General features: G+C 38.7%; 1 protein-coding gene across 9 annotated transcripts in view; it reads left to right on the top strand.

The window, feature by feature from the left end:
* The first annotated feature begins 431 nt into the window (after positions 1-431).
* tnr (tenascin R (restrictin, janusin)) overlaps positions 432-13825 on the top strand; it is a 181968-nt gene continuing 168574 nt past the window's right edge. For 6 of the 9 annotated variants that reach the window (XM_055014374.1, XM_055014373.1, XM_055014371.1 and 3 more), the window contains exon 1: positions 1979-2445. The gene's annotated coding sequence lies outside the window, so the exon portion shown is untranslated. Of the gene's footprint in view, positions 491-1767; positions 1825-1978; positions 2446-13825 lie in introns of those variants that run through there. The other 3 variants (XM_055014368.1, XM_055014375.1, XM_055014376.1) reach the window with 3 other exon arrangements.

The following is a 13825-nucleotide window of genomic DNA, read 5'->3' as shown; positions in this document are numbered from 1 at the left end:
TCGTAATGAAAATTGTTTACTTTCTGCAAACTTCATATTTTGGAATTGGTAAATAAAGTAAAACAATTGAGTTAGTAAAGCGTACCAGAGAGTCAGTGGTAAAATCTTGGCTTTCCTGTGGGATCAGTTTTACAGGAGCGACGACTCATTTTACTTTTTCAGCAGAAGTTGCAAGAATAAGTGAGAGTAATGCTGAATTTGCTTTATGGAACCAAAAATAGCTGACAGTCAGACTAACTGAAACAAACCGGGTTTATTTGGTAACCTCAGGCCCCAGATCCAGGACTACAACACCAGCACATCTATATTGTTGCAATACCGCTTCCGGCCACCGGTGGCAGCACTGAGCTGATTGTAAGATGTGTCACCTGGATTGCTTCAGCGTCAGTCAATAACCCTCACGTTGTTGGAATAATGTGTGTTTTTGTTTGTTTGGACTAAAACGGTTTTGACATTTTCCCCAGAAAGACTGAATATCCTTTCTTCCAAGGTGAGTTTCCACAATTATTTTCCGTGTTCTTAATTAATTATTGTTACACCTACAGGCGCTGAATGCGATGTTTAGCTACCGTTATCACTTTTGCTAGTTAGCTAACGTAACCTCCGTCACAAAATATATCCCGAGTATTTATCTCAAATATAGTACATGTGTCTTATTAAGTAGTAGGACAATTAACTACCAACATTTATTCCTGACTGTAATTTCTAAGCCAATGGTATTTTAGGAAGAGACGCCTTGCTACCACAAAGTCATTAGCCGACTGTAAATTAGCTTCTGTTACTGCATCAGTAAAGTTAGCAAACAGCTAGCAGTCAGTGACTATGCTTGTTTGATACTAGCCCAAGTTATTCAAACTTATGGATAACTGTAAGATGTTTACTTTCCTCCTTTAAATTACAAATCAACAATACCCCTGTTTCATAATTAAAGATGTCATTGTCTCAAAGGGTTGTCTGTATTGTTTCTGCCTGTGGTACAAAGTGATGAACTTTAACAGTCAGTAGTCACCATTTTATTTATTTATGTATTTTTCTATCCTGCAAGCACTTTGAAACTTTGCTTAGAAACTTGCTGTATAGCAAAATACAGTTACTATTAAAGTTAATGATGACTGAAACAGTTACCAAAAGAATAATTTGAAGCAGAGTCAGAAACCTTCATTGTCCATTTCAAGGCAGTGCACTCAGAGGAAAACTTCTGAAAACATGTCATTTCCCTTTAAACACTTGGCTCAAACAAACCCCCAGACAATTGAGGTCAAGATGTTCTACTGTTTTTTAAACTGAAGAAACCATTTCCAGTTCTATTGCTTCCATTTTGTCCAACCTGTTCCTTAGAATCAAGGTCACACGAATTTTAATCTTTAATCCCTATATATGATTGTCTGGTATTTTTTTAATCTCCTTTTCAGCTGAGGTGTTGAAGTGATGGATTGATAGGGGGAAAATGTGAAAGATTTGCTGTTTTAAGCATTCTGAGGATTTTCTAGTTTCCTCATTTTCTTAAAAATGTGCCATTATTGTGTTTTTGAATATTGTATCGACAAAACAATTATCAGCCTGAGGCTCGGACAAAATGCTAAAAATTGTGAACAGCATTTTTCTGCATGTTCTGGGATTTAGAAACTAAACAAGTAATTGATTCATTGTATAAATAAGGGGAAGATTAGCTGATAACTGTAATAATCATTAACTGCAACTCCAGTCAATTGTATTAGTGTATTACTGATTTTTCAACTCTGTTTTTTTATTTTTGTTTTTTGGCAGATGAGAGAAACACACTGACATCCTGGAGCAAACGCACAGCACAGCTTCATGTTCTCTGTGAGTAAAATTTAATTCTGACTCTGTGAGCAGCATGGAGAGAAGTCAGCCACTAGAGGCTGCACTAGCAAAGACACAGATACATAGATCAATACTGAGAGAGAGAAAGGCAGAGGAATCAATGAAGAAACAGCAAAAAGGAGATGGTGAGATAGCATGCAGTTCAGCTCAGCAAGAAAGAGTGACAGAGTGAAGCGACAGTGGGAGTGAGCATTGGAGCAGCTGACAACCTGAAAGAGAGAGCATCTAAGCTCACTAGAGAGAGAGAGAGAGAGAGAGAGAGAGAGAGAGAGTGAGAGTGAGAGAGAGAGTGGAGCACCACGTTGCCCATCCTCATATTTCCCTCTGCAGCTGTGTGAAGCAGAGTGAGCGGTGGAGAGGAGAGAGCACATCTGAGTCTCGTGGAAGCAGCAGGGCCACGTACCACTTGGCCGAGAGATCGATGCACTTACGCCGAGCCACACAGGAAGGGTGAGCGGCCCGCAGGACGTCTGTGCACAAAGAGAGAGAGAGGGCGAGCGAGAGAGTATACAGAAGGGACAGAGAGAGAGAGAAGAGAGCGAGAGGGAACAAGATTACCCAAGGCCAATTTGAAAGCTTTCAGCCGGTCACTCAGAGCAGGTGAGTTAACTTGTGCTTGCGGGGAGCAGGGACGGATGCTCGGCAGGTGCGTTCAGCTTGTGACAAGTGTGTGTTTGTGTGTTACTTTTGTATCTGCACTCTGCATAGTTGTACATTTATTTTCCTTTGAGTTTCTGCTGCGTGTGTCCTGTTTTAGTTTGTGCACCATTTGCCAGACAGTGTGCATTAGAGTCATCTCGCCAGGTGATTAACTACGGACCCTCTGTATCAATCAAGCCGTTATCATGCTGAGCAGAGAGGAACACAACAATAGTTTCTTAACGACCCCCTCTAGCCGGTGTGCGTGTTAGTGTGTGTGTGTGTGCATGTGCAGTTCAAGTGCATCTGTGTGTGATGTACGGGGTATTTGTCATAACAGGTGAAATGCGGCTCGGTAGCAGCCACTTGGCAATTTAGAAAGAGTTACTATAAAAGCTTGCTTTGAGAAAATTAATTGGAGTTGCTGATGCCGTTGCATGGCAGTTCATCACAACTGCCATGAAAAGGATGTTTGTTTAAAGCTACTGGTTTTCTTTTGACAGACAACTGAAGGTGTCAAATAAAATTGTTTCTTTATTGCTGAGTGTCGAACATTTAGGAAATTGGATTGAATGAAACAGCTCAACTCATTTATTACATACAGATTCTGGTTGTCGGAGGAAAAAAATTTGATTGGTGCCATTTTATAAACTAAATTTGATATAAACATAGTAAAATTGTAACTGGGGCAGGGTGATATTGTGGTACTTTTAAAGTTGGTAGGCTGAGGTGACTTAAACATAGTTGTAACAGTTTTGAAAAGTTGTACTCATCTAATGGATTAAGTTATGCATGGAAAAATCTGTATTTCTCACTGTGACTTCTGTCATCTGTCAAATGTCTACAATACTGTGCCTTTATTTTTGAGCGTTATTAAAGAGCTTGTGCACCATTGCTTTCTAAGGCTAATTAACTGGCTTTCCTGCTCAGTGTGTTTCAGCTGTACTGACTTATTTGGAAACACGGTGACATTTAGAAAATTGGTTTATATGTACACCATTTCGCTCTGTTCTCATGTTGTACCTGGCTTGAAAATGCCATGCTTTGCTCGGTATATCCCATCATCCATCTGTATCAGTCTCCATTCCTCTTTCAGTCTTCGTTCCTCTCCTTTTCCCGTAAACCCTCCCCTGCTTCTCTCTTTCCCTTCATGTTATCCTGTGAAGGTTATAGCCATATATCGAGTTGGTTTAATTTGTCAAAGTCTGACAGGCATATTGTCCATGGTCACAACAGGAGGACAGGTGGGGGGGTTTCAGTTCGGTTAGGTACTGAGACAGTATTAAAAGCAGCTGATATATGCAGTAGTAGAAAGAGAATGACGGGCTGACAGAAAAAGCAGATGAAGTGCAAGAAAAGCACAAGTAGAGAGAAAACTACAGTTTTCTTGTAAATACAGAAACTGAGCAGTTAATTTCTGAGCTTTTTTCATGACTGTACTGTGTGTTGGATTCGAATGGGGAGGCTTGGGGTTATTGGTCTTTGGATTCATCATTTCTTGCACAGTACTTGGTTTTCCTTCTCTCCCATGTGGGTCCGGTGTCATTAAGCTGAGACACCAAATCTGAGAGATCACTTTCTCTTGCTGTCTTTCTCTTCCTGGTTGCACTGGAGTCTCTGTGTCTCTCTGTCTTTGTCTTTACCTCTCACTGGCTCTTTATCTGTTCATTACTCACTCTGTCTCTCTTTGTCACACACGTACATATTCAGAAACACACAGACACACACACACAAGGAGGAGACGTCCGTACGAGTGAAACTGCGTTTGTGGAAACTGCTGCTCATAAAACATGCACTGCTCATTGAATATAGAATGAGAGAGTACAGAAAAAAATGTAATTGAAATTCAAATTAAAAAGAGATTGTTATACCGTGGCTCTAGTGTTAGATTTATACCATATGCAATGGTGAAGAGAAAGATGCTTTTTTTTTGGAAAGGTGTGTCTGGAATTGGAAGATTTCAGTACCACTACAGCTAAAGTTGTAAGATAGATATATTGAAACATGGACATCTTATTGGCTAGAACAAATGTAAAATTATACAGATGGTTTCACTTATTGTTCCCACGTCCCTGTTTGCATTTCTTGTCAGTTTACATAAGAGGCTGTTTTTAGTGGTTAAATTGCAAATGGTTTCTATAATTTGCTTGTGGAGCAGGTGGTATTTGTTAAAATTTTCTCACATTCCCTCCCTGTCAGGATTATCTTCACAATTTTGCTTTCTCTGTTTCCAAATCATTCACATTTATTTGAGTGCCAATGGGCAGCCGAACAAGATTGCAATCGTCCGTGTGGTAATTAATAATTTACATAATACTTCATTCAGGGGGAATTTTATTTTCCTCTGCGCCACTGTTAATTGTGTTAGCTAAGCTACCGTCATTACTTATCGTTAGGAAGACAGTTAAATGTGGACATATCCAGCTCTCATTATCGACTGCATCATCCATCAGATACTGCACAGATTTAAACATAGTAGCAGAAGAGAAACTGCAGAACAGAACGGAAATCTTTAACCGTTTGTTCTTCTTTCAGTTGCATTTGAAACACTTACATCCATCACACAGCTACAGTTTCTTGTTGCTCATTAGATTTGTGCTAAGGTTCAGATACAGGCACCTGAAATTTGTACAGTTATCAGCATGAAAGCAATTTTCATAATTTTTCAGATCGTACATAGTTTATTTTTACTTATGCTATTTTTACATTAAACACACTGAGCAGAGTATTTTAAAGCATTAGAGAGATCGATGTGGAAATAGAACATGTTCCTACCCCTCCACCATGGTTCATCTTTTCAGGAATCACCTCAATGGCCTCCTGCACTATCATCTCAGTCTGTGTGAAGAATCCTGAGTAGACTGCTCTGATTTATGTTTTCAAGGTAGAGGAGTCAGACATGGGCATTTGTCTGAACAAGTATGTGAACTCTTACCATTCTTTCTTTCTGCTGCTTGTCTTCTGTCCTCCACTTACCATTCACCTCATGAGACTGCTCCATAGCTAACTCACACAAACACTCAGGCTCGTACACTGCAGGTATGTGTAAGAAGTGAATGCTAAGTAGCTGTGCCAAATTCTTTCTCTTTGTGACCACATCATCGCAATATTTATCAGTGTTTTCTGAAATAATTTAATCATGTTTGCCTTGGATTTATTTTGTAGTATTTCTCTCCTCTGCTAGTCAGTTGATGTCAGCAGTGTTTCCCCAAAGCTGAAGTTGACCTGTAAGGAAAAGCTATCATGCTCTAGAGTGTCTTCAGTTTGTCAGTCTCATAAAATGTGTGCTTTAAAGCTGGTCGTCATTCCCACAGTACCTAGAGACGGATAAGGATCCTTGTTTGCCTGCACAGCTGTGGCTGCTGTGTCTTCTGCCTCTGTTTGACTGGCGTACCTTCATGGCTAGTCAAAATAAAAGCGCTAATGAAGACAGGAGTGATGTGCTGTTTCCACATAGCTGTGAAACAAGGGTAGTTATCAGAATGATGGTAGTACAAATTGTCCAAATCAGATTTTTTTGGCCTTGATCAAGATTGCTACTTTTAATATTAATTGTGATCCGACTCAGTCTACTTGTAATTGTACAGTGGAGGTTCTTTTTATTTTGTTTTTACCTCATGAACAATGTATTCGATTGAATTGGATTCAACATTTCTTAGCAATGGCTGATATGACCAGCTACTAGTGATGTTTGTCATCATTGCCTAAACCTGAGTTTGCAAATAAGAGAGTAGATATAACAGATTTGTTACCATAGGACCATGTTTGTATGTATTTTTCAGCTGATACAGGTTCATTGAAAGATTCCCAGAGTGTAGTTTCATGGTGTTTTTTTACCATCACATTAACCCTGATGGAAAATACTGAAGGTTGGTTCACTTTCTCACCTGTAATACAGTCCTTTGCTTTCCCAACAGCATTTTCAAGTTGCAATTCATTTTATTTCCTGAGATGCAATTGGTGTGCCTAAAGCTGTAGAACCCTATTTGGACCTATTTTTTAAGTCAAAACGTATTTTCATTGTGTACTAACAAAGTCTGAGACTGTTTAAGTAAACGCTGGAGACAATGCAAACAGTGAGCATCACATCTTTTCACTGTTGATCTCACAACAACAAAGCACTTTATTAACAGGATGACTGTGCCAATTATGCTGATCTTATCAAGACATTTGTGTGTCTGACAGCCTTGGGTTTCAGACAGCACAGTGTGTGAACATTTCTTCTCAAATAAAGTAATAATAGACAGAAGGGCAGACGGAACAGCAAGTTTGCAGCATTTGCTGGCTGGGAATGCCTGATCCAGCGAGATGTTGTAAATTTCACATATGCAGCTCCTGAACGGTGTACAGTGACAGTGCTGAGCGTGGGAAAAACAGAAATCGATAAAAGGATGTCCAAGAAAGCAGATCTCTGCTATATTCTGAGAGACTGACGAAGAACATTTATATTTTCAAGCTGTTTTGATGCCATCTAAGTCAACCCCTGCATTGATTGTGCTGTGTAAGTGGTCGGAAGTGCTTAAAACAAAGTGTACTGTATATCACAAAGGATTTATAGAAGCAGGACAGCAGCAGGAGAATTGGTTTTTAATCCTTGTGGGTGTTTTTGGTTTACTGTGTGTAAAACAGTGAGTGAAGAGAGGGACAATGACAGATGATAGATCATAAAATGTGGGGAGAAATGGGAACTGGCCACTTGAAATAATTTGCGCAAGATAGGAGAGCAGTACAGTCGAGTGGAGGGGAGATCTTTCTTCTCCTCTCCATCCTGTACCTATAAGGCAAATTTCCCACATGGGAATGTAGTTGAACTGATAAGCCTCTGATTTATATTATATCACAGAGTGCTGGAGAGACATTCTCACCTTTGTCTTTATTTTCAATCTGTGAATCACAGACATATAAATTGCTTCTTTTGCCACAGTGCTTCAAACAGAGTCAGAGTTCAGAGTTCAACTGAGTGTTCTTGTTGGGTAAGTATTGCTGTTTCCAGGATTCTTGACTTGTGGCGTTACAGCCAGCATGTGCTGTATCTTCTTTTTTTTTTTTTTTTTTTTTTTTTTTTACAAGTGCCCGCCTTATGAATCTTGTGGGGATATGCTTGAGAGGTTTTATTTTTATCCCTCATCTTCCAGTCCTCCCCAGCGTTTAGAGGAGCTGGGCAGGCCACGTTAATGATCCTCATTAGCCAAGGAGCTTGAATCCAAACTGGAATTCTTCCACTTCAACTGCTGCTTAACATTTGGTGTTCTTCTCCCTTTCCTGTCTGTCTTTCTTACTCTTTGTCCGTATCACTTTATTCCTGCATATCCCCCTCCCTCTGCAACTAGCATTATGTTTTTTCTCCATTGTCTCCCTCTTTTTCTGTTTTGCGCTCTCCTCCATCTACTCAACTGCCTGCTTTTTGCACTGGGAAATGATCTATAAAGGTCCTTCCATCCCTTTCAACCTCTTCTTCAAACATATTTTTTTAAAGACATTTACTGTGCAGTGCAAGTCCCAGGTGCTGGTGTGTACCTTTGTGTTGGTGCTGGTGCTTGTATGTGTGATCGTGTATGAGCACATTGCTGCGTGCATGTCCTGCGAGAAAAGGAAGTGTTCCAGATGACCTCTGCTACTAGTTGCTTTTTCTCCCCTACTGTGAAGTAAAAAGCTTAAAGTTCAGGCGCGAGCCCCCTCCAGGCAGCCTGTGAAGGATGTTCAGATACACAAACATATCGGCTCAAGAGACACCTTTAGCTGAAGGGTAAATATGCTCTGGCTCAGTTTATACAACAGCTGTGCTGCAGTGAGAGGAGAAGACTGTTGATACTGTTGTTTGATATCCAAACTTGTACTGTCCACGCTGCTACACTGCCTCATTTTGATACTTATTTGAATGTTCTACCTTTATATAACCTTTATTTAGGAAAGGAAGTCACTGCTGACTGAGAGAGAAATGTCCCCTAGAATGTGCCCTGAATACATGAATTATCCTGAAGTACAGGTTCTCTGTGTTCTTTGCTGTGTTGAATTTGCATTTTTGGAGAAGTTACTAATTGCAGAGTCTCACTGATGGAGGAAAAGGTTAAAGAATTACAATTCTGCAAACGGCCTTTGTGTAGTAGAGGATGTTGCCTCAGTTGTGTAGCTTGTGAAGCTCTGTACACTTGACATTTGGTCTTTTTTTGAACAAATCTAATTTACACTACTTTACAAAAAAATCCTTGAATGATAAAGTACTATTGACAATAAAACATGAGATAGATAAATTCGTTTCATCTAGCAGCTCTTCATTACTTCAGCTTCTAAATGATCTGATCAGACTATTAATCAGTTAAAGAGTTCTGATAATAACCTTAAATATATATTTAAGGTTAAATGAGATGGTTCACATTGCATGCTGTCTCTGCTCCTCCTAATTAAACTATCAAACTGCCAACTTAAAACACACAAACAGCATTAAAGCTGCCAACTGTCAACTCAGTAGAAAACTGTAGAAAAAATATTTTTTAAAGTTTAGCATGGAATACAACCAGACATTTTTATTTTAAGTCTGTTGGGGAGAGGCAATCTCTGGACTGAGTAAAGATGTCTTTTTGATGTTTCAAGTACATCATCCACTATATCAGCGTGGAGAAAGAAGAAAAGAACATGGTGCAGAAAGCCTTGCAGCCAAACGCTGTTATAAAATCTTTTGGGGTAAGTCCAGCTCAAGTCTCAAAGTCACTTGAGACAAGTCCAAGTCGTGTCAAGCAAAATTAAGTCTCTCTAATCAAACTGCAAATCAGCTGCAGGTCTTCTCAATTCTGAATTCTGATAATCTAAATGCATTTCGTTTGAATATTTTCCTTTCAAAGCTGTGCACATAAGTGAGTCTAAAGTCAAATAGTAAGTTTGACAACAAAATTCTGTCAGTGTCATAGTTCACAGTCAACAATTGACACCCGACTCATTTATTTTATGCAGTGTGCTTTAAGAGCAGTATTGCAGTAATTGCAGTACATTGTCGTCCTGTTGTCAACTATTGTAAGGTTTTATGGTGCATGAGGAAAATTGTGTCATGCGCATATCATACATATAATATTTAAAACTAAAACACATTCTGAAGATTTTCATAATGTCAGCTAGAATGTTATAATGTTTCTCTGTCAGCATCACATTGCATGTTGGCCCATTTCTACCCCTGTTGGCAACACAACTGCATTGTATTTTTGTTGTTTAGTTTGTATGGTCAGAAAATGGCATCTTTCCCTGTATATTGCTCTTGCAGCAGGATATTGACCAATTTAAGTGAAAAACACCTTAAACATAGCTACCATCAAACAATCAAACCACCTTCACCACTTAATTGCACATGTGATTAAGAAATGAGACAGCTATTTGTCTCTGAACTTTCCATCTGTCTGCCATTTAACAGAATGGTGTCATTAACTTAATATGTCCTAAGCTCATACAAAAAGTCATTCTCATTCCCAACACACAGTGAGCAATTAGAACTGCTCCAGTTGTCGCATTTGCATAGTTCCATAGAATATGCATTCAGATAGATTAGATTTTCGACTTAATATGCAAAGCGGATTTGTTATAGGATAATTTGCACAAGGTATACCTAATAATCGGCTCGGCTGACCAACACTTTTGCTTAATACCATAGCACAGGAATACAGATATATTAATTAGTATCTTTGCATTGCTACGCTTTGACACTCTGAACTCATTGTGTGCAATTTACAGATTTCAAAAGAGTAGAGCAACATACTGTGGTCTCAAACCTACCACTGTTAACATTGGGTTATGTCATGCTCCACTGTTAAGATCTGAAATAATTTAGCCATGCCATGTAAAGACCTGACCGTGATATCTAATATTTAGTGTTACTACAGGTCGGTATACTTTGTGCAAATAACTGTATGCATTTTGCTGTTACCTCTAAAATGGTAAAAAAAAAAAAAAAAAAATTCAATTTAATAAGGGTGGCTTACTTAAGCTTTTGCTGACTTCACAAGTGGTGTGTTTTAATTTTTCCCTATCAGTTGCTTTGCTTATAAATGACGAAGTCGTATACTTTTATCAAAGTGTTATGAGTTGATGCAAAAAATAACTTTATTCTCATGTTTTATACCCGATGTGCTACCATAGCTAAGTGTTTCCAACTTTTTATTTCGACAATAAAACACAATAGAACCCTGTCGATAATTGCAAATACTGTATTGGAGGCTTTTACAACTGCTGAACTGTACTTTTAAATCAGATTTTAGCACGCTCTTCCCTGTCGAATCTACAATTCCATGACTTTATCCAATGCAGTATCTCAGTTGTTACAGAAAAACATTCTGACGATAACCTCGATATTGCCCTTACTCTACAGAGTATTCATTGATCTCTCTGAATCGATATCCCTTTGGGGAGCGATGAGACGTTTTTGAGCCTACTTTCATCATAGGAATTTGCAGAATGCGTCAGACCTACTACCTGAAAAGCCATTAGAGTACCCTTGGGGGCTATAGAACAGTTAAAGTCTTATACATTATTTTGATGCAGTATTCTTTCCTTTGCACACTCTTTGACCGTGTTTTGTCATCAGACATGCAGGGTGAAGGTGGAAAACTTGCTCACTGTGCAGCTGTGCAGAGCTCAGTAGATGTTTCTGCTGTTCAGCGCCAGCACTTTATAAAATAACCGTTGAGTTTGTGACAAAGGACAACAGGACCAGGCAGGTTTAATAAACAATCAACAATTAGCCAGTGCTCTGGTTCACTCTCATTCTGTATTCGTGTAAGTTCTGGAAGAGAGTGATTGTGAAGACTGTGTTTTATGTTATATATATTTGAGGTGTCTTGGCAGTTCCGTTTTTTTTAAGTGTGCATGCATTTTACAAGTAAGTGAATGTTATTTGTTTAGTTTCACTTTTATTGTTGTGTATAGTGTGATAGTTTATTCTAGGTTTAGAATCGACATTTACGTGCTCGTTTTCTAGTGATGTGGTGTAACACTTGAGGCCTTGCTGTTAGGTGTTTATTCAGGGATGTGTTTTCTTACAGTGTGCAAATATGTCAATCATTTCTTTTGTTAATGTGATGTCCAGCGGACTTATGTGACTTAACTTCTCACCACACACACACCTTTGTTTACAAAAATAAAAGTTATATGGTTCTAACCATTATAACAGTATTATCTGGTTAAAGAATATTTTGAATGACATGCAACAGGACCATATGCTCTTATTGCCCAGTTAGATTGTGATTGGTTTAAAGAAACACAATGGAGCCACAGTGTTTTTCCCCTATAGCAGAATGATAATTAGGTGGAGAAGAATCTGACTATGCGACACGAAGACTGTCATGGTAAAACCACATAGAAATGTCTGCCAAAATGCAAACCTCCAAAACACTATCTTGGCCTTGGGTCACTTTTTTTTTGGAGAATTTTGCATGCAGGTATTTTGTATTGTAAATTAAACAAACAAGATGCTGCGTAGTAGTTTATATGCTTTAAAAGTGCTTGGAGATGGATTCTTTATTTTAGGGAGCACACTGGGCAAGCTCTTTCCCTCTGCTTTCAAGCTTTATGTTAAGCTAAGCTAGTTGCCTCCAGGCTTCGTCCTCATAATTCATGCTTACAAGCTTGAGAGTGAATTGATATTTGCATCTAATTAGCTACAAGAATAAAAACAAGATTATGTCCCAAAATGTCTAACTATTCTTTCAAGCTTTTTTTAAAGAAAAAATCCAACAATAATAAACAGAAACTTTCTAAAATGTCTTGTGTTTGACAGTGTTCATTTTCTCTTACTGTCTAAAGCAAAGAAATGGAACCATCCATTGAAAACAGAGCCAAGATTCTCACTGCTCTCTATTTGAGGACACTGAGTGTTTTCAAGGCTGAATTAAAGTTGAGTCATGAAGAGACGACTGCAGCCTGGTGTAGAGTTTTTATCAGCTGCTTTGACCTATCTAAAATGCATTTTAGCCACAGATATCTGCATGAAGTTTGAGTTAGCAAACATGATGAAAGCATTTACATTGGGAATAAATGAGTTCAAGTTTTTACATAACAAAATATGAGGCCTATTCTGTGACATTTGTAGGGTTTTCTACTAAATGAGTTTTAAAATAACACGAGGAACTGCTATTTACGACTAGCTGTAGAACTTTCACATCTATATAAAATAAACATTATTTTCCATCTCATGTGAGGCAAATGAAAACTTATTGGCACATACATTAGACGCCATAAAAATGAAAGCACATAAATTCAAAACTGCTAAGAGGCCAAGGCAGGATAAAATGAGTGAAACACAGCAAGAGTTGTCCAATAATCTCAACAGCTTATCTTGGTAATAGAACTAGTACACAGTTCACCAGGCCAGGTCTGTTAATTAACTTTTTTTTAGACTAATCCAGACAGCATGCATCATTAATCAGTACACTGGTGTCTGGGTCACAGGATTTTGTGGCCTTTTTTTTTCTCACAATAACAGCTAATGTGTGCAAGTAGCTGTCAAATACCTGTACATGAGTAGCTGAGTACAACAATGCAGGGGTAGTTTTTCTGTTACCTCAACACCTCTTGAACAATTAAATTGTTGTACCCTTAATTATTGTGGTGGTATTTGAACACTTAACTGTTAGAATCCAAATGACTTCCTGACAGCGACTGGGTCACAAGGCAGTATGTACTGCTGTGCCGCTGATTAAATTCACCCAATAATTAAGCAGACATCATTGATTCCCTGCAGAGAAATGGAGAGAGTGTGTGAGAGAGAGGCTCTCTCTGTGTCCCTGTGCTTCCTGTAGCCCCTGCAGCGGTGGGCCAGTCAGATATGCGTAATTTGGGAAATGAGCATAAGTCAATTCCACTTAAACAGACAGTGGTGGTTGGACACATCGATGTTCCATGCATTGTTGACTCCCTTCATTTTCTTCCTCTCTGACTTCCTCTGTGTAATTGACAGAGCAATCGAAGGGCATGACAATGTGTGTCCCAGATTATGATTGTGTGTGAGTGTAATGCGGTGTAAGAATTTGAAACTAACAATTCTGCTTGGATAATTTAGGACACAAAATGGACCGTTGAAAGTGAGACCTAAGGTTTATTTCCCTGTTTCAGTGTGTATTAATGAGAAGCGCTTACACTAGTGAGAGGAAGGTGAGGGTTAATTAATAAATGTAGTGATAAAATTAGTTCTTGTGAATTTAGTAATGCAAATATATGCTTGTGTGGGTGCGTTTCTGTCTCTGCCAGTGTTGTTTTTCTCACATCTGTGTGGGCAGGCAGGGTACACACAACACATTACCGACACACACCAGAAAGCAGAAAAAGCAGGAAGCTTTTATACTTTTGATTTCAGCACTTTTGC

The sequence above is a fragment of the Amphiprion ocellaris genome, chromosome 10 (assembly GCF_022539595.1).
Source record: "Amphiprion ocellaris isolate individual 3 ecotype Okinawa chromosome 10, ASM2253959v1, whole genome shotgun sequence".
NCBI classification, from domain to species: Eukaryota; Metazoa; Chordata; class Actinopteri; family Pomacentridae; genus Amphiprion; species Amphiprion ocellaris.
Note: the sequence above shows the minus strand (reverse complement) of the source record. Positions and strands in the feature narration are given on the sequence as shown.